Raw genomic sequence first — 21,076 nt, 5'->3', positions numbered from 1 at the left:
ATAATTTTCAAAAAAATACAAAAAAATTTAATAAAATCATAAAAACAAAAAATTTTGTGTTTTCTTGTTTAAGTCTAGTATCAAATTTCAAGTTTGGTGTCAATTGCATGTTTCTATTTTCTTGCATTTTTTGAAAATATATGCATTGTGTTCTTCATTGATCTTCTAGTTGTTCTTGATGATTTTCTTTGTCTAATCTTTAAATTCTATTGTTTTGTGTCTTTTGTTGTTTCTCATGTGCATTCTCAAATTGTTAGTGTCTCTAGTATGAAAACTTCTAAGTTTGGTATCTTGCATGTCTTTCTTTTCTTAAAAATTTTCAAAAATATGTTCTTGATGTTCATCATGACATTCATAGTGTTCTTGATGTTCATCTTGACATTCAAAGTGTTCTTGCATGCATCCCTTGTTTGATCTTAGTTTTTCATGATTAGTTTTAAAAATTTTCAAAAATATGTTCTTGATGTTCATCATGACCTTCATAGTGTTCTTGATGTTCATCTTGACATTCAAAGTGTTCTTGCATGCATCCCTTGTTTGATCTTAGTTTTTCATGATTAGTTTCATTTTGTTATTTTTCTCTCTCATCATTAAAATTTCAAAAAAAAAAATTCAAAAATATATCTTTTCAAGCCAACAATACAGAGAATTGAAGATTCAGAACATACAACAGAGGAATCACAGAGAAAAGCTGGGCGTTCAAAATGCCCAGTAAGGAAGGATTTCTGACGTTTAAATGCCAGCCAGAGTACCTGGCTGGGCGTTTAATGCCCAAGGAGGTAGCCAAGTGGACGTTAAAGGCCAGAATAGATAACATTCTGGGTGTTTAATGCCAGGATAACACCAGGGAGGTAATTCTGTTTTCAATTCAAATCTTTTTCAATTTTTCAAGTTTTAAGACTAATTTTTCAAAATCTTATCTTTTTCATACCCTCTCTTATCAATCATATCTTTTTCAAAATCAAATCTTTTTCATTTTTCTTTTAATATTTTCAAAAATCCTTGCTAACAATTAATGTTGTGATTCAAAAATTTCAAGTTTGTTACTTTCTTATTAAGAAAGGTTCAATATTTGAATTTTAGAATCATATCTTTTAATTTCTTATTAGTCAAGTCATCAATTTTAAAAATCAAATCTTTTTTTTTAAATTGTTTTTCAATCATATCTTTTCAATCATATCTTTTTAAATCATATCTTTTTCAAATCACATCTTTTTAAATTTTAATTTCAAAATCTTTTTCTAACTTATCTTTTCAAAACTTATTATTTATTATCTTTTTCAAAATCACTTAACTACTTTTCTCTGTCCAATTTTCGGAAACCACTAACAACCTTTTCAAAATTCTTTTTAATTAACTAACTGTTTTAAACTCTGATTTTATTTAAAAAAATTTTTTCAAAAATTCTCTCTCTCCCATCTCTTTCAATTTAATCATTAACACTTATCCTCCTTTAATAATTCGGACCCCCTCCCTCTCTATAAGTTCAAATTCTTCTCTACCTCATCCTTCTATTCTTCTTTTCCTCTGACACATCAAGGAATCTCTATATTGTGACATAGAGGATTCCATACTTTCTTTGTTTTCTTCTATTTCATATGAGTAGGAACAAAGATAAAGGCATTCTTGTTGAAGCTGATCCTGAACCTGAAAGGACTCTGAAGAGGAAGTTAAGAGAAGCTAAAGCATAACTCTCCGGAGAGGACCTGACAGAAATTTTTGAAAAAGAAGAAGACATGGCAGCCGAAAATAACAACAATGCCAACAATGCAAGGAAGGTGCTTGGTGACTTTACTGTACCAACTCCCGACTTCTATGGGAGGAGCATCTATATTCCTGCCATTGGAGCAAATAACTTTGAGCTTAAACCTCAATTAGTTTCTTTAATGCAACAGAATTGCAAGTTTCATAGACTTCCATTGGAAGATCCTCATCAGTTCTTGGCTGAATTTTTGCAAATCTGTGACACTGTTAAGGCCAATAGAGTTGATCCCGAGGTTTACAGACTTATGCTTTTCCCTTTTGCTATAAGAGACAAAGCTAGTATATGGTTGAACTTACAACCTAGAGACAGCCTGAACTCTTTTGAAAAGTTGGTCAATGCCTTTTTAGCTAAATTTTTTCCACCTCAAAAGATGAGTAAGCTTAGAGTAGAAGTTAAAAACTTCAAACAGAAGGAAGGTGAATCCCTCTATGAAGCTTGGGAAAGATACAAGTAATTGATCTGAATGTGTCCTTCTGACATGCTTTCAGAATGGAGCATCATAGGTATCTTCTATGATGGTCTATCTGAGTTATCCAAGATGTCATTGGACCATTCTGCGGGCGGATCCATTCATTTAATGAAAACAGATGCAGAAGCCCAAAAACTCATTAAAATGGTTGCAAATAACCAGTTCATGTACACTTCTGAAAAAAATCCTGTGAACAATGGGACAACTCAAAAGAAAGGAGTTATTGAGATTGATACTCTGAATGCCAGATTGGCTCAGAACAAAATATTGACTCAGCAAGTCAATATGATTTCTCAGAATCTAACTGGATTGCAAGCTGCATCTGGCAGTGCTAAAGAAGCCTCCTCTGAAGGAGAAGCTTATGACCCTAAGAATCCTGCAATAGAAGAGGTGAATTACATGGGAGAACCCTATGGAAACACCTACAATTCTTCATGGAAGAATCACCCAAATTTCTCATGGAAGGATCAACAGAAGCCTCAACAAGGCTTCAATAACAATAATGGTGGGAGAAATAGGTTTAGCAATAGAAAGCCTTTTCCATCATCTTCTCAGCAAAAGATAGAGAATTCTGAGCAGAGTCTCTCTAGCTTAGCAACCATAGTCTCTGAGCTATCCAAGACGACTCTCAGTTTCATGAATGAGGCACGGTCCTCTATCAGAAATCTGGAGGCACAAGTGGGTCAGCTGAGTAAAAGAGTTACTGAAACTCCTCCTAGTACTCTCCTAAGCAATACAGAAGAGAACCCAAAATGAGAGTGCAAGGCCATCAACATAATCAAAGTGGCCAAATGCACAGAAGAGGAAGCGGACGTGAATCCCAATGAAGAAGACCTCATGGGATGCCCTCTAGACAAAAAGGAGTTCCCTATTGAAGAACCAAAGGAATCTGAGGCTCATACAGAGACAATAGAGATTCCATTAAACCTACTTCTGCCATTCATGAGCTCTGATGAGTATTCTTCCTCTGAAGAGGATGAAGATATTACTAAAGAGCAAGTTGCTAAGTACCTTGGAGCAATCATGAAGCTGAATGCCAAGTTATTTGGTAATGAGACTTGGGAGGATAATCCCCCCTTGCTCACTAATGAACTGAATGACTTGATTAGGCACACATTACCTCAGAAGAAACCGAATCTCGGAAAATTCTTAATACCCTGTACCATAGGCACCATGACCTTTGAGAAGGCTCTGTGTGACCTGGAGTCAGGCATAAACCTCATGCCACTCTCTGTAATAGAGAAATTGGGAATCTTTGAGGTACAAGCTGCAAGAATCTCACTAGAGATGGCAGACAAATCCATCAAACAGGCTTATGGACTTGTAGAGGATGTTTTAGTGAAGGTTGAATGCCTTTACATCCCTGCTGACTTCATAATCCTGGACACTGGGAGGAACAAGGATGAATCCATCATCCTTGGCAGAGGAGAGTTGGTCCTTCAAGTGAATGAAGACTACCTTGTGTTTAAGGCTCAAGGATCTCCTTCTGTACACATGGAGAAGAAGCATGAAAAGCTTCTCTCAATACAGAGTCAAACAGAGCCCCCACATTCAAACTCTAAGTTTGGTGTTGGAAGGCCCCAACTATGCTCTGAACATTTGTGAAGCTCCATGAGAGCTCACTGTCATGCTATTGACATTAAAGAAGCGCTTATTGGGAGGCAACCTAATTTTTATTCATCTATGTTAAATTTCCATTTTCCATTGTTATTTTATGTTTTCTTTAGGTTGATGATAATGTGCAGTCACAAAAACAACTGCAAAAATCAAAGCAAATTCAAAAACAGCATTAAAAACTGCACACCCTGGAGGAGGGGCTTACTGGCATTTATTTTAAAATAGATTAAAAATTTATACGCTTTTTGACATTGTTTTTAGATAGTTTTTAGTAGGATCTAGCTACTTTTTAGTATATTTTTATTAGTTTTTAAGCAAAATTCACATTTTTGGACTTTACTATGAGTTTGTGTTTTTTTCTGTAATTTCAGGTATTTTCTAGCTGAAATTGAGGGACCTGAGCAAAAATCTGATTCAGAGGCTGAAAAAGGACTACTGATGCTGTTGGATTTTAACCTCCCTGCACTCAAAATAGAATTTTTGGAGACAAAGAAATCCAAATTTTGCGCGCTTAGTTGCGTTGAAAAGTAGACATCCAAGGCTTTCCAGCAATATATAATAGTCCATACTTTGCCTGAGTTTAGACGATGCAAACTGGCGTTCAACGCCAGCTTTCTGCCCTATTCTGGCGTTAAATGCCAGAAACAAGTTACAAACTGGCGTTTAACTCCAAGAAAAGTCTCTACACACGAAAGCGTCAATGCTCAGCCCATGCACACACCAAGTGGGTCCGAAAGTGGATTTCTGCAATATTTACTTATTTCTGTAAACCCTAGTAACTAGTCTAGTATAAATAAGACCTTTTACTATTGTATTAGACATATTTTGATCATCCTTGATCTTGGGATAAGGTCTTCGGAAAAGCATTTGGGGAGGTTGGCCATTCGGCCATGACTAGACCTTGTTCTTATGTATTTTCAATGGTGGAGTTTCTACACACCATAGATTAAGGTGTGGAGCTCTACTGTTCCTCGAGTATTAATGCAAAGTACTATTGTTCTTCTATTCAATTCATGCTTATTCTTATTCTAAGATATTCATTCACACACAAGAACATGATGAATGTGATGATTATGTGACACTCATCACCATTCTCACTCATGAACGCGTGATTGACAACCACTTCTGTTCTATATGAAAATAAGCTTGAATGTATATCTCTTGGGTTTCTAATCAACGATTCACATTGAATCCCCTCTGACAATGGGGCATCTGAATCCGAGATTAGAATCTTTGTGATATAAGCTAGAATCCATTGGCAGAATTCCTGAGATCCGAAAAGTCTAAACCTTGTTTGTGGTATTCCGAGTAGGATCTGGGATGGGATGACTGTGACGAGCTTCAAACTCGCGACTGTAGGGAGTAGTGACAGACGCAAATGGATAGTAAATCCTATTCCTACACGATCGAAAACTAACAGATGATTAGCCATACGATATCTGTGCATGGTATTTTTCATCCGAGACGAGAAATCCGACAGTTGATTAGCCGTAGAGAAACCGTAGAGGACCATTTTCACTGAGAGGACGGGAAGTAGCCATTGACAACGGTGACACCCAACATACAGCTTGCCATAGAAAGGAGTATAAAGGATTGGATGAAGGCAATAGGAAAGCAGAGATTCAGAAGGAACAACGCATCTTTATACGCTTATCTGAAATTCCTTCCAATGAATTACATAAGTATCTCTATCTTTATTTTATCCTTATTTATCTTGTACATTATTAAAACTCCATGACCATTTGAATTTACCTGACTGAGATTTACAAGATGACCATAGCTTGCTTCAAGCCGACAATCTCCATGGGATCGACCCTTACTCACGTAAGGTTTATTACTTAGACGACCCAGTGCACTTGCTGGTTAGTTGTGCGATGTTGTGAAAAAGAGTTGAGATTACAATTGTGCGTACCAAGTTGTTGGCACCATTGAGAGCACAATTTCGTGCACCAAGTTTTTGGCGCCGTTGCCGGGGATTGTTCGAGTTTGGACAACTGACGGTTTATCTTGTTGCTCAGATTAGGTAATTTTCTTCTTGTTTCAACTTTTATTTTATTTTCAAAAAGTTTTCAAAAATCTTTCAAAATTTTTTTTCTTTGTTTTCGTTTTTCTAAAAATAATTTTCGAAAAATCCAAAAAAAAATTTTAAAATCATAAAATAAAAAATATTTTGTGTTTCTTGTTTGAGCCTAGTGTCAGTTTTTAAGTTTGGTGTCAATTGCATGTTTTAATTTTCTTAAAAAATTTTCGAAAATTCATGAATTGAATTCTTCTTGATCTTCAAGTTGTTCTTAATGAGTCTCCTTGTTTGATCTTCATATTTTATTATTTTGTGGCTTTTGTTGTTTTTCATATGCATTTTTGAATTCATAGTGTCTAAACATGAAAAATCTCAAAGTTTGGTGTCTTGCATGTTTTTCTTTTCTTGAAAAATTTTCAAAAATAAGTTCTTGATGTTCATCATGATCTTCAAAGTGTTCTTGGTGTTGATCTTGGCATTCATAGTGTTCTTGCATGCATCATTGGTTTTGATCCAAAATTTTCATGTTTTGAGTCATTTTGTGTTTTTCTCTTTCCTCATTAAATTCAAAAAAATAAAAAATATCTTTTCCTTATTTTACTCATAATTTTTGAAATCTTTGGGTTGACTTATTCATAAATTTTTAAAATAAGTTGTTTCTTGTTAGTCAAGTCAAGATTTTAATTTTAAAAATCTTATCTTTTCAAAACTTTTTCAAAAATCAAATCTTTTTCATTTTGCTTTTATATGTTCGAAATTTTTTTTTAAATTGATTTTGAAAATCTTTTTCTTATATTTATTTCAAATCTTCAAAAACTTTACTAACAATTAATGTGATTGATTCAAAAATTTCAAGTTTGTTACTTTCTTGTTAAGAAAGATTCAACCTTTAACTTCTAGAATCATATCTTTTAGTTTCTTGTTAGTCAAGTCATTAACCTTAATTTTCAAAATCAAATCTTTCTAAATTTCTTTTTCAAATCTTTTTCAAAATAAATTTCAATCATATCTTTTTCAAACATATCTTTTTCAAATCATATATTTTTCAAAATCAATTTCAAAAATCTTTTCTGACTTTTTATCTTTTCAAAATTGATTTTCAAATCTTTTTCAACTAACTAATTAACTTTTTTGTTTGTTTTACTATTTCTTATCTTTTTCAAAACCACCTAACTACTTTTCTCTCTCTAATTTTCGAAAATTCCTCACCCTTTTTCAAAATTCTTTTTAATTAACTAATTATTTTAAATTTTAATTTTACTTTTATTTCTTCTCCTAATTTTCGTATTCTAACTATATTTTAAAATAAAAATAAAAATATTTTCCTATTCTTCTTAATTATTTTCGAAAACCCTATCTCCATCTCTGTGTTCGGATTTTTCTTCTTCTTCTCTCTTCTCATCCTTCTATTCTTCTTCTCTTCTACTCACATAAAGGAATCTCTATACTATGACATAGAGAATTCCTCTTCTTTTCTGTTCTCTTCTTTTTCATATGAGCAGGAGCAAGGACAAGAACATTCTTGTTAAAGCTGACCCTGAACCTAAAAGGACTCTGAAGAAGAAGCTAAGAGAAACTAAAGCACAACAATCCAGAGAAAACCTTTTAGAGAATATTGAAAAAGAAGTAATGGCCGAACCCAACAACAATGCAAGGAAGATGCTTCGTGACTTCACTGCACCAAATTCCAACTTCCATGGAAGAAGCATCTCAATCCCTGCCTCAATTAGTTTCTCTGATGCAACAGAATTGTAAGTTTCATGGACTTCCATCAGAAGATCCTTTTCGGTTCTTAACTAAATTCTTGCAGATTTGTGATACTATTAAGACCAATGGGGTTGATCCCGAGGTCTATAGGATTATACTTTTTCCTTTTGCTGTAAGAGACAGAGCTAGAACATGGTTGGACTCTCAACCTAAAGATAGCCTGAACTCTTGGGATAAGCTGGTCACGGCTTTCTTAGCCAAGTTCTTTCCTCTTTAAAAGCTGAGCAAGCATAGAGTGGATGTTCAAACCTTCAGACAGAGAGAAGGTGAATTCCTCTATAAAGCTTGGGAAAGATACAAGCAACTGACCAAAAAGTGTCCTGATGAATTGGGATTTTTGACGGTTTAGAATTTCACAAATGAAATCTCGTTGAAGTATAGTCTCTAAACCAACAATAATCCTTTCATGCAAAAATTTGTTTGTCACAAGTACAAACCCCTAAAATCTATAAACCGAAGTATTTAAACCTCGGGTCGTTCTCCCTAGGATTTACAATAAAGTGTCTTGTTTTTGGTTATGAGTTATTTTTGGGGTTTTGATGAGAGGCATGAAAGATAAATGGCAAGAAAGTAAACTAATGGCTAAAAAGGTCTTGGCAAGGGTTGGTGGTCAAGGATCTCTATCCTAATCACTAACCACAATATGAGAATTGGCAAGGATTAATCTCATTAAATCATCCTCTAACTAGTAGTAAAGGAAAGTCAAATGAGCTATATCAATCCTAGTCCATAAGTCCTAACTCTCCACTAATTCAATTAGTGAGAACTAGAGTCAATGGATCCCAATCATCAATTACTTGGACATTAGTAACTCAAGAGTTCCTAAGTTACCTTTCCAAGCCAAGAACATAAAAGTCTACTCTAAAATCCAACCAAGCATTTCATCAAACACTTGGAAGGCACAAAAGAAAAGCATAGTAAATTGACAACAAGAATGAAATCTAACAACAATTATTGAAAGGAATTAACAACAACAATTAAAAGAAACACATTTATTATGAATTACCTTGATTGAATTGAAAGAGAATAGAAGAAACAAAAGTAGATCTACATCAAAACACAAGAACAACGTAAAGGAAATTACAACAAAAGAATAATGGAAGATGAATGTAACAACAAAGAATTGAAAGATAGAAGTAGAAGAAAGCAAAGATTAAAACCTATATCTAAGAACTAAACCTAATCCTAATCCTAATTCTAGAGAGAAGTGAGAGCTTCTCTCTCTAAAACTACTTCTAACTACTTCTAAAACTAAACTATGACTAATGATCAAAAGTATGTAAAGTATGTAAAAGCCTGTTGATTCCCCTTCAATCATTGGCTTAAATAGCATCAGAAATGAGTTGGATTGGGCCCACAAGGCTTCTAAAATCGCTGGCCACGTGTTGCATTAAGTGGGTCATGTGCCACCATCGGCGTGTCTGCATACCGTGCAAGTGCACCCCTATGCGCGATGCAACTATGGCAAATCTTATAATGTTTCGAAGCCCCGGATGTTAGCTTTCCAACCCAACTAGAACCACATCAATTGGACCTCTGTAGCTCAAGTTATGATCAATTAAGTGCGAAGAGGTCGGCTTGACAGCTTTTTTGGTTCCATCATTTCTTCATGAGTTCTCCAACTTTACATGCTTTTTCTTCATTCCCTTGATCCAATCTTTGCCTCCTAAATCTGAAATCACTTAACAAACATATCAAGGCATCTAATAGAATCAAGGTGAATTAAATTTAGCTATTTTGAGTCCTAAAAAGCATGTTTTCACTCTTAAGCACAATTAAAGGAGAATATACAAAACCATGCTATTTCATTGCATAAATGTGGGTAAAAGGTTATAAAATCCCCTAAATCAAGCATAAGATAAGCCCTACAAATGGGGTTTATCATGTCCTTCTGACATGCTCTCAGAATGGACCATCCTGGATATATTCTATGATGGTCTGTCTGAATTGTCTAAGATGTCATTGGACCATTCTGTAGGTGGATCTATTAACCTAAAGAAAACGCCGGCAGAAGCTTAGGAACTCATTGAAATGGTTGCAAATAACCAGTTCATGTACACCTCTGAGAGGAATCCTGTGAATAATGGGACGCCTCAGAAGAAGAGAGTTCTTGAAATTAATGCTCTGAATGCCATATTGGCTCAGAACAAAATGTTAACTCAGCAAGTCAATATGATTTCTCAGAGTCTGAATGGTTTGTAAAATGCATCCAACAGTACTAAAAAAGCATCTTCTGAAGAAGAAGCTTATGATCCTGAGAACCCTGCAATGGCAGAGGTGAATTATATGGGTGAAGCCTATGGAAACACCTATAATCCCTCATGGTGAAATTATCCAAATTTCTCATAGAAGGATCAACAAAGGCCTTAACAAGGCTTTAATAATGGTGGAAGAAACAGGTTTAGCAATAACAATCCTTTTCCATCATCCTCTCAGCAACAGACAAGGAATTCTAAGTAGAGCCCCTCTATCTTAGCAAACATAGTCTCTGATCTATCTAAGGCCACTCTAAGTTTCATAAATGAAACACGGTCCTCCATTAAAAATTTGGAGGCACAAGTGGGCCAGTTGAGTAAAAGAGTCACTAAAACTCCTCCTAGTACTCTCCCAAGCAATACAGAAGAAAATCCAAAAAGAGAGTGCAAGGCCATAAACTTACTTAGTGTGGCTGAACCTAAAGAGGAGGAGGAGGACATGAATCCCAATGAGGAAGACCTCATGGAACATCCTCTGGACAAAAAGGAGTTCCCATTTGAGGAACCTAAGGAATCTGAGGCTCATCTAGAGACCATAGAGATTCCATTGAACCTACTTCTGCTATTCATGAGCTCTGATGAGTATTCCTCATCTGAAGAGGATGAAGATATTATTGAAGAGCAAGTTACCAAGTACCTTGGAGCAATCATGAAGCTGAATGCCAAGTTATTTGGAAATGAGACTTGAGTGGATGAACCCCCCTTGCTCACCAATGAACTGAATAACTTGGTTAGGCAGACATTACCTCAAAAGAAAGAGGATCCTGGTAGATTCTTAATTTCCTGTACCATAGGCACCATGACCTTTGAGAAGGCTCTATGTGACCTGGGGTCAGGCATAAACTTAATGCCACTCTCTATAATGGAAAAACTGGGAATCTTTGAGGTACAGGCTGCCAAATTCTCATTAGAGATGGCAGATAAATCCATGAAAAAGGCTTATGGACAGGTAGAGGACGTGCTAGTAAAAGTCAAAGGCCTTTACATCCCTACTGATTTTATAATCCTAGACACTGGGAAGGATGAGGATGAATCCATCATCCTTGGAAGACCCTTCTTAGCCACAGCAAAAGCTGTGATTGATGTGGACAGAGGAGAGTTGATCCTTCAATTGAATGAGGACTACCTTGTGTTTAAAATTCAAGGATCTCCCTCTGTAACCATGGAGAGGAAGCAAGAAAAGCTTCTCTCAATGCAGAGTCAAACAAAGCCCCCACAGTCAAACTCTAAGTTTGGTGTTGGAAGGTGCTCTGAACATCTGTGAAGCTCCATGAGAGCTCACTATTAAGCTATTGACATTAAAGAAGCGCTTATTGGGAGGCAACCCAATTTTATTTATCTATGTTATTTTCTTTTTTTAGGTTGATGATCATGTGGAGTCACAAAAATAACTACAAAAAATTAAAGAAAAATAAAAATAGCATTAAAAATAGCACACCCTAGAGGAGAAACTTACTGGCATTCAAATGCCAGTAGGGTAGCAGAATGGGCGTTTAACGCCTAGTTTGACACCATTCTGGGTGTTAAACGCCAGAAAGAAACGCCAAAAAGAAGCAACAAACTGGCATTAAACGCCAGAAACAAGTTGTAGCTTGGCGTTTAACGCCAGGAAAGGAATAAAAACTGGCGTTTAACGCCAGAAACAAGCAGCAGTCTAGCGTTTAACACCAGGATTGCACAATAGGGGAGTTTTGCACGTTTAAAAGGAGCAAGGAATGAGAAATCCTCGATCCCTCAGGATCTGTGGACCTCACAGGATCCCTACCTACCCCACCTCTCTCTCTATCTCCCTCAATCTCCTCTATTTTCTTCTTCTTCCCCTTCTTTCTTTCTTCTTTTACTTGAGGACGAGCAAACCTTTTAAGTTTGGTGTGGTAAAAACATTGCTTTTTATTTTTCCATAACCATTTATGGCACCTAAGGCCGGAAATACCTCTAGAAAGGGGAAAGAGAAGGCAAAAGCTTCCACCTTCGAGTAATGGGAGATGGAAAGATTCATCTCAAAGGACCATCAAGACCACTCCTATGAAGTTATGGCCAAGAAAAAGGTATTCCCTATGCAATTCAGTTGGAATTGTCGTAGAGGAAGACATCCTCATTGAAGAGGACAAGCCCATCACTAAGAAAAGGATGGAGCAAACAAGAGAGCCCACTCATGGACCTCAACAAGAGCATGAGGAATTCCCTTATCAAGAAATCCCTGAGATGCCTCAAGGGATACAATTTTCTCCACACAACTATTGGGAGCAACTAAGGATAGGAGCACCAAAAGCACTAGGGATGGAGCAACAAAGGCAAGGAAGAGACATTGAGGAGCTCAAGCACTCAATAGGATCTTCAAGAAGGAGAACTAGCCGCCATCACTAAGGTGGATCCGTTCTTTGATTTCCTTGTTCTTATTTTTCTGTTTTTCGAATTTGATGCTTTATGTTTGTCTATGTTTGTGTCTTCATTACATGATCATTAGTGTCTAGTGTCTATGCCTTAAAGCTATGAATAATTTCATGAATCCATCACCTCTCTTAAATGAAAAATGTGCCTAATTACAAAAGAACAAGAAGTACTTGGATTTCAAATTTTATCAAGAAATTAGTTTAGTTATTTTGATGTGGTGGCAATACTTTTTGTTTTCTGAATGAATGCTTGAACAATGCATATTTTTGATAGTGAAGTTTATGAATGTTAAAATTGTTGGCTCTTGAAAGAATGATGAACAAAGATAAATGTTATTGATAATCTAAAAAATCATGAAATTGATTCTTGAAGCAAGAAAAAGTAGTGAATAACAAAGCTTGTGAAAAAAAGTGGCAAAAATTAAAAGAAAAAGAAAGAAAAAGAAAAAAGCAAGCAGAAAAAGCCAATAGCCCTTAAAACCAAAAGGCAAGGGTAAAAAGGATCCAAGGCTTTGAGCATTAATGGATAGGAGGGCCCAAGGAAATAAAATCCAGGCCTAAGTGGCTAAATCAAGCTATCCCTAACCATGTGCTTGTGGCATGAAGGTCCAAGTGAAAGGCTTGAGACTGAGTGGTTAAAGTCGTGATCCAAAGCTAAAAGAGTGTGCTTAAGAACTCTGGACACCTCTAATTGGGGACTTTAGCAAAGCTGAGTCACAATCTGAAAAAGTTCACCCAGTTATGTGTCTGTGGCATTTATGTATCCGGTGGTAATACTGGAAAACAAAGTGCTTAGGGCCACAGCGAAGACTCATAAAGTAGTTGTGTTCAAGAATCAACATATTGAACTAGGAGAATCAATAACACTATCTAAAATTCTGAGTTCCTATAGATGCCAATCATTCTGAACTTCAAAGGAAAAAGTGAGATGCCAAAACTATTCGGAAGCAAAAAGCTACTAGCCCCGCTCATCTAATTGGGACTAAGTTTCATTGATATTGTGAGATTCATTGTATATTCTCTTCTTTTTATCCTATTTTGTTTTCAGTTTCTTGGGAACAAGCAACAATTTAAGTTTGGTGTTGTGATGAGCGGATAATTTATACGCTTTTTGGCATTGTTTTAAGATAGTTTTTAGTAGGATCGAGCTACCATTTATTATATTTTTATTAGTTTTTAAGAAAAATTCACATTTCTGGACTTTACTATGAGTTTGTGTGTTTTTCTATGATTTCAGGTATTTTCTGGCTGAAATTGAGGGACCTGAGCAAAAATCTGATTTAGAGGCTGAAAAAGGACTGCTGATGCTGTTGGATTCTGACCTCCCTGCACTCGAAATGGAATTTTTGGAGCTACAGAAACCCAAATGACGCGCTCTCAGTTGCGTTGGAAACTAGATATCTAGGGCTTTCCATAAATATATAATATTTCATATTTTTTTCGAGTTTAGATAACGCACACTGGCATTCAACGCCAGCTTTCTGCCTTATTCTGGCGTTAAACGCCAGAAACAAGTTGCAAGCTAGAGTCAAACGCCAGAAACAAGTTACAAGTTGGCATTTAACCCCAAGAAAAGTTTCTACACATGAAAGCTTCAATGCTCAGCCTAAGCACACACCAAGTGGGCCCGGAAGTGGATTTCTGCATCATTTACTTATTTCTGTAAACCCTAGTAACTAGTCTAGTATAAATAGGACCTTTTACTTTTATATTAGACATCTTTTGATCATATTTGATCTTGGGATCAGGTTTTTTTCCCTATTTTCGAATTCATATACCATTTGGGGAGGCTGGCCATTCGGCCATGCCTAGACCTTGTTCTTATGTATTTTCAACGGTGGAGTTTCTACACACCATAGATTAAGGTGTGGAGCTCTGCTGTTCGTCGAGTATTAATGCAAAGTACTATTGTTCTTCTATTTAATTTATGCTTATTCTTATTCTAAGATATTCATTCGCACAAAAGAACATGATGAATGTGATGATTATGTGACACTCATCACTATTCTCACTCATGAACGCGTGATTGACAACCACTTCCGTTCTACATGAAAACAAGCTTGAATGTATATCTCTTGGGTTTCTAATAAAAAATTCACATCAACTCCCCTCTGACAATGGGGCATCTGAATCCGAGATTAGAATCTTCGTGGTATAAGCTGGAATCCATTGGCAGCATTTTTGAGATCCAGAAAGTCTAAACCTTATTTGTGGTATTCCGAGTAGGATCTGGGATGGGATGACTGTGACGAGCTTCAAACTCGTGACTGTAGGGCGTAGTGACAGACGCAAAAGAATAGTAAATCCTATTCCTACACGATCGAGAACCAACAGCTGATTAGCCATACGATATCTGTGCATGGTATTTTTCATCCGAGATGAGAAATCTGATAGTTGATTAGTCATATAGAAACCGTAGAGGACCATTTTCACTGAGAGGACGGGAAGTAGCCATTGACAACGGTGACACCCAACATACAGCTTTCCATAGAAAGGAGTAGGAAGGAATGGATGAAGGCAATAGGAAAGTAGAGATTTAGAAGGAACAACGCATCTCCATACGCTTATCTGAAATTCCCACCAATGAATTACATAAGTATCTCTATCTTTATTTTATGCTTATTTATCTTTTACATTATTAAAACTCCATAACCATTTGAATCCGCCTGACTGAGATTTACAAGATGACCATAGCTTGCTTCAAGCCGACAATCTCCGTGGGATCGACCCTTACTCACGTAAGGTTTATTACTTGGACGAACCAGTGCACTTGCTGGTTAGTTGTGCGAAGTTCTGAAAAAGTGTTGAGATTACAATTGTGCGTTCTAAGTTGTTGGCACCAATGATTGGTTAGAATTCCGGGGTTGCAAGTCATGAGCAAGAAATTAATCTAGGAATTTTAACAAGCAAGTAATCTTGAAATGCAAGAAACTAATTCAAATAACTAAAGCAAGAAGTGAGTATTTCCAAACTAATAAGATAACATCCAATATAATTCTACTCTAAAACTAAACAAATAACTATAAGTAAGACAAAGCAATTGGGATTTTTGGGTTTTCAAATACGAACAATAAAAGCAACTCTTGGCTAGGCATGGGAATTGGGGTCATTATTCTTGTCTACTAACCATATCTTGACAATTATAAGGAACCAAACTCATTAAGTTTATTTCTATACTTGAAGTATATTAAATGGTTTAGTCAACATCAACCCATAAGGTCCAACCTAACTACTAATTGACTTAGTAGTAGGCTAGTGTCAATGGTTATCAAATTGACCACTAGGGGCTCCCAAATCATCAAATCCATTAGACCCAATGACTCAAGTTTATCCAATTCCCTTAGCCTAGGCCAAGAGTAAAGAGAACTATTCCATAATCAAGGGAAACATTTCATCAAACACATGGTAAGGATTACTAAAAGACATATTCAAATTGTAATTAAATTGAAATTAACAAGTACCCACTAACAATTATCAACATATAATCACTCAAACAACACAATTAATCATGAAAATCATCAATGTAACATTAACAATTCAAGGTTCATAAGATTCATGGAATGGGTATAAAATGACAATTGACAAGAAAACATAAAACTAACACAAGATCTAAACAAAATTATACTAAGGAATTCAAATTAAGCAATTAAAACTAGTAATTAACAAGATCCAATTCAGAATTCAACAAGGGAAGATCAAATCAAAGCTAGATCTAGAGAGGAACAAGGGTTTCTCTCTCTAGAAGAACAAAAACCAAAAACTAGCTAAATTGTGTCTAAGTGTGTATGAATGACCCCCCTTTCCCCTAGCATCATTGGATCCTTTTCCATGCAGAACCAGCTTGAATTTGGGCCTCTTGAGCCTCAGAAATTGCCAAGCACGATTTCCTTTAATGAGGTCATGTGTAGCTTGTCGCGCGTACGCTCCATGCGTGCGTGCGCGCCGATTGATTTTGAAATCCACACGTGTGCGCCATGTACGGGTGCGCGCCGGTGTGAATTTCTCTAATCTGTGCGGATACGCTGATCTTCGGGCGCCGCTTCCAGCAGTCCACATCCACGCGTGCGCACGAGATGCGCGTGCGCGTCCATGCTGAAATTTCCAAAATCCAAATCTTCATGTTCCTTCCTCTTGTGCATGCTTTCTTTCTCTCTTCTTGGCCATTCTTGCCCTATAAATTCTTAAATCACTAAAAAACACGTCACGGCATCAAATGGTAATAGAAGAGGATCAAAATATAGCAATTTTAAGGCAAAAGAAGCATGTTTTTCATCATAAAGCAATATTAGGAAGAGAACACAAAACCATCCATTTCTTGTGAATAAGTGTGAAAAATATTGACAAAACTCCCCAAATTCTACACAATATAAATCACAAAATTGGGGTTTATCAAATCTCCCTGCATTTAAACCAAGCATGTCCTCATGCTTAAGAAAAATAAAAAGACCAAAGATCATGGTAAGAAAAGGGTTTTAGAAGTGCAAATTTCTTAAATGAATGCATGCAACTAATGTAAAATCATATATCTACTTGGTCAAGGGTAAATCTATAAAAAAGAAGTCATTATTTTGACCAAGTAACTCTATAGAGGCCAACTATCATGCAAGGAGTATTTACAAGCAAGACTAACTACACATGCAATGTACTAACTACTAAGCAAAAGATAAATCCATGGGTGTTGAAAGGAAGAGATTGTTACCCATGGAGATCGATCGAACAACCTCCCCACACTTAGAATTTAGCACGGTCCTCCGTGCTATCAACAATGCGCAAAGGGCGGTTGGGACCAGAATTTTCACTATCCCCTTCATCAGAGCTCCCATCACTTGGATTTGAGGTGGATGTGAATATCTCGGGTTCCTTCACGCTAGGGGTAACACAACGTAGAAGCTTCTTGATGTAAGTGTATCGGCGTTGGTTGCGCCGCTCATATCTATGAATCTTCCGGTGTAGATCTTCTATCCTTTGATGGGTGGATCTTTGTCATGGTGGTGACGATGAGGTGGAAGGAAAAATAGGTAGAGGGGCTACGTCGAGGTTAGGGTTGTTCATGGGAAGCTGTAAGTATTTTCTGCTTGGGACAACATCGCCCTTAGCCGAAATTATAGCCTTTGTGTCCATGGCTTCCCAAGGAACACCCGCAGCAGCAACTATATCAGATACTAATGCTGGAAATGGTAAATTACCACGGGCGTAGACTTGACCCATCGCTTGCTTGACAAGAAGCGGAATGTTCACCGGTATCTTCGTGAGAACACACCAAACAAGCAAGGCGAGATCCGCCGTGAAGGATGACTTGTGGGTACTAGGTAGCACATAGTGGGATAGGATATGGGCCCAAGCTCTAGCTTCTACAGTGAGGGAACGTGCATCAATGCACTTGGGCCGCATCCGGAGTCGACCTTGGGTCCAAAATGTCTCTGGTTCAGCAATGACTTGAAGGATGGAGTCCCAATCGAACCCAAACTCTTCAAGCTGACATAAGACCTCTTGGTAACCATCCATGTCACTTGGTACCGGTAAGACATTAAGCACTTATTGAATAGCCTCTTCTGAAACTGAGACTTGCTTCCAGCGCAAGTATACCGATTGAAGAGAGGGAAGATGGTAGTTAATGTAGAATTCTACCACCCAAGAGAGGTTGATCTCCCGTGATTTTCACAGAAGAAACTCCCATCCTCGCCGATCAATGCGGGGTAGAATACAAGGAGCAACCTTGTCCGACGGAGCGAGTAGATGCTCAGCATGATAGTTCATCTCAACCATGGCGGGGAACACAAGTTCACAGAAGCGGTTGGAGAATCTTGAAGAATCCTTTGCATGTTTGCTCTTCTCTTTTTCATCAATAGGAGCTGGTGCCTTCGCTTTCTTAGATAGGGGTTTGGCTCCTAATGCAGGGTGCGCCTTGGAGGGTGACTTTTGGGGTGCCCTCTTTGTGGTTGGTTTCCTTGAAGCTTTCTCCTTACCTTTCTTGGTGGCCATCCTGAAAAAGGAAGGGAAAGAGGGAAAACATTAAACCCAAAGAATCATCTCAACAAAAACATGCAAGTGAGAAGTAGTGTCCAAAAGAAATTGTGTAAAAAATGAGTAGAGAGGCATGGGTCACAACACTAGGCATGGGATTCAAGAGGAAGTAAAGCATGCAATATGGCATGAGAAGAATAATCTCAAGCATCCTGATGAGCGGATAATTTATACGCTTTTTGGCATTGTTTTTAGGTATTTTTAGTAAGTTCAAGCTACTTTTAGGGATGTTTTCATTAGTTTTTATGTTAAATTCACATTTCTGGACTTTACTATGAGTTTGTGTGTTTTTCTGTGATTTTAGGTAATTTCTGGCTGAAATTGAGGGACTTGAGCAAAACTCTGAAAAAGGCTGACAAAAGGACTGCTGATGCTGTTGGAATCTGACCTCTCTGCACTCGAAATAGATTTTCTGGAGCTACAGAACTTCAAATGGCGCGCTCTCAACGGCGTTAGAAAGTAGACATCCAGAGCTTTTCAGCAATATATAATAGTCCATATTTATTCGGAAATTGACGACGTAACTTGGCGTTTAACGCCAAGTACATGCTGCTGTCTGGAGTTAAACGCCAGAAAAACGTCATGATCCGGAGTTGAACGCCCAAAACACGTTATAACTTGGAGTTCAACTCCAAGAGAAGCCTCAGCTCGTGGATAGATCAAGCTCAGCCCAAGCATACACCAAGTGGGCCCCGGAAGTGGATTTATGCATCAATTACTTACTCATGTAAACCCTAGTAGCTAGTTTATTATAAATAGGACTTTTTACTAGTGTATTAGACATCTTGGGACGATTAGTTCTCAGATCATGGGGGCTGGCCTCTCGGCCATGCCTGGACCTCTCACTTATGTATTTTCAACGGTGGAGTTTCTACACACCGTAGATTAAGGGTGTGGAGCTCTGCTGTACCTCAAGTTTCAATACAATTACTATTACTTTCTATTCAATTCTCTCTTATTCTTATTCCAAGATATACGCTGCACAACACTTTGATGAATGTGATGATCCGTGACACTCATCATCATTCTCACCTATGAACGTGCGTGATTGACAACCACTTCCGTTCTACTCTAGGCCGGGCGCATATCTCTTAGATTCCCCAACAGAATCTTCGTGGTATAAGCTAGATAGATGGCGGCATTCATGAGGATCCGGAAAGTCTAACCTTGTCTGTGGTATTCTGAGTAGGATCATGGGAATCCGGAAAGTCTAACCTTGTCTGTGGTATTCCGAGTAGGATTTCGGTATTGAATGACTGTGACGAGCTTCAAACTCCTGAAGGCTGGGCATGATGACAAACGCAAAAGAATCAATGGATTCTATTCCAACCTGATTGAGAACCGACAGATGATTAACCGTGCTGTGACAGAGCATTTGGACCATTTTCACTGAGAGGATGGGATGTAGCTATCAACAAGGGTGATGCCTCCAGACGATTAGCCGTGCAGTGACAGCGCATAGGACCATTTTCCCGAGAGGATTAAAAGTAGCCATTGATGATGGTGATGCCCTACATACAGTTTGCCATGGAAAGGAGTAAGAAGGATTGGATGAAAGCAATAAGAAAGTAGAGATTCGAAAGGATTCTAGCATCTCCACACGCCTATCTGAAATTCCCACTATTGATTTACATAAGTATTTCTATCCTATTTTATTTTCTATTTATTTTTATTAATCATATTTGATTTTCTAAATTCCATAATTTTATCCTCCTGACTGGAATTTACAAGATGACCATAGCTTGCTTCATACCAACAATCTCTGTGGGATCGACCCTTACTCACGTAAGGTATTACTTGGACGACCCAGTACACTTGTTGGTTAGTTGAACGGAGTTGTGTCCACACGTAAGTGCCATAATAATGATTCCATACAACAACAAAGAATACTACATTGATGTGATCACAATTTCGTCCACCAAGTTTTTGGCGCCGTTGCCGGGAATTGTTTGAGTATGGACAACTGACGGTTCATCTTGTTGCTCAGATTAGGTAATTTTCTTTTCAAAAAGTTTTCAAAAATCTTTCAAAAATATTTTTTATTATTATTTTCGTTTTTCTAAAGTATATTTTAGAAAAAAAATAATAAAAATACAAAAAAATCATAAAATCATAAAAAAACAAAAATATTTTGTGTTTCTTGTTTGAGTCTTGAGTCAATTTTTAAGTTTGGTGTCAATTGCATGCTTTAAAAAATTTTTTCTTGCATTTTTTGAAATTCCATGCATTCATAGTGTTCTTCATGATCTTCAAGTTGTTCTTGACAAGTCTTCTTGTTTGATCTTGATGATTTCTTGTTTTGTGTTGTTTGTTGTTTTTCATATGCATTTTTCGTTTGTTAGAGTCCATGCATTAAAGATTTCTAAGTTTGGTGTCTTGCATGTTTTCTTTGCATCAAAAATTTTTCAAAATTATGTTCTTGATGTTCATCATGATCTTCAAAGTGTTCTTGGTGTTCATCTTGACATTCATAGTGTTCTTGCATGCTTCTTGTGTTTTGATCCAAAATTTTCATGTTTTGGGTCATTTTTGTGTTTTTCTCTCTCATAAAAAAAAATTCAAAAATCAAAAAAATATCTTTTCCTTTTTTCTCTCCTAATTTTCGAAAATTTGAGTTGACTTAGTCAAAAATTTTAAAAATTAGTTGTTTCTTACAAATCAAGTCAAATTTTCAATTTTAAAAATCTTATCTTTTCAAAACTTTTTCAAAAATTAAATCTTTTCCTTTTTTCTTATTAATTTTCAAAATTTTTTTTAAAATATTTT

At 36.8% G+C, this 21,076-nt stretch overlaps 1 non-coding gene across 1 annotated transcript; it reads right to left on the bottom strand.

The window, feature by feature from the left end:
- Positions 1 to 2,141: 2,141 nt before the first annotated feature.
- On the bottom strand, positions 2,142 to 2,249 carry LOC130937105 (small nucleolar RNA R71). Its single transcript, XR_009068338.1, has one exon. It is a non-coding gene; the product is annotated as a small nucleolar RNA R71 (small nucleolar RNA).
- Between the last annotated feature and the right edge of the window lie 18,827 nt (positions 2,250 to 21,076).

The sequence above is a fragment of the Arachis stenosperma genome, chromosome 6, assembly GCF_014773155.1.
Source record: "Arachis stenosperma cultivar V10309 chromosome 6, arast.V10309.gnm1.PFL2, whole genome shotgun sequence".
NCBI classification, from domain to species: Eukaryota; Viridiplantae; Streptophyta; class Magnoliopsida; order Fabales; family Fabaceae; genus Arachis; species Arachis stenosperma.
This window is presented reverse-complemented; position numbering and strand designations above follow the sequence as displayed.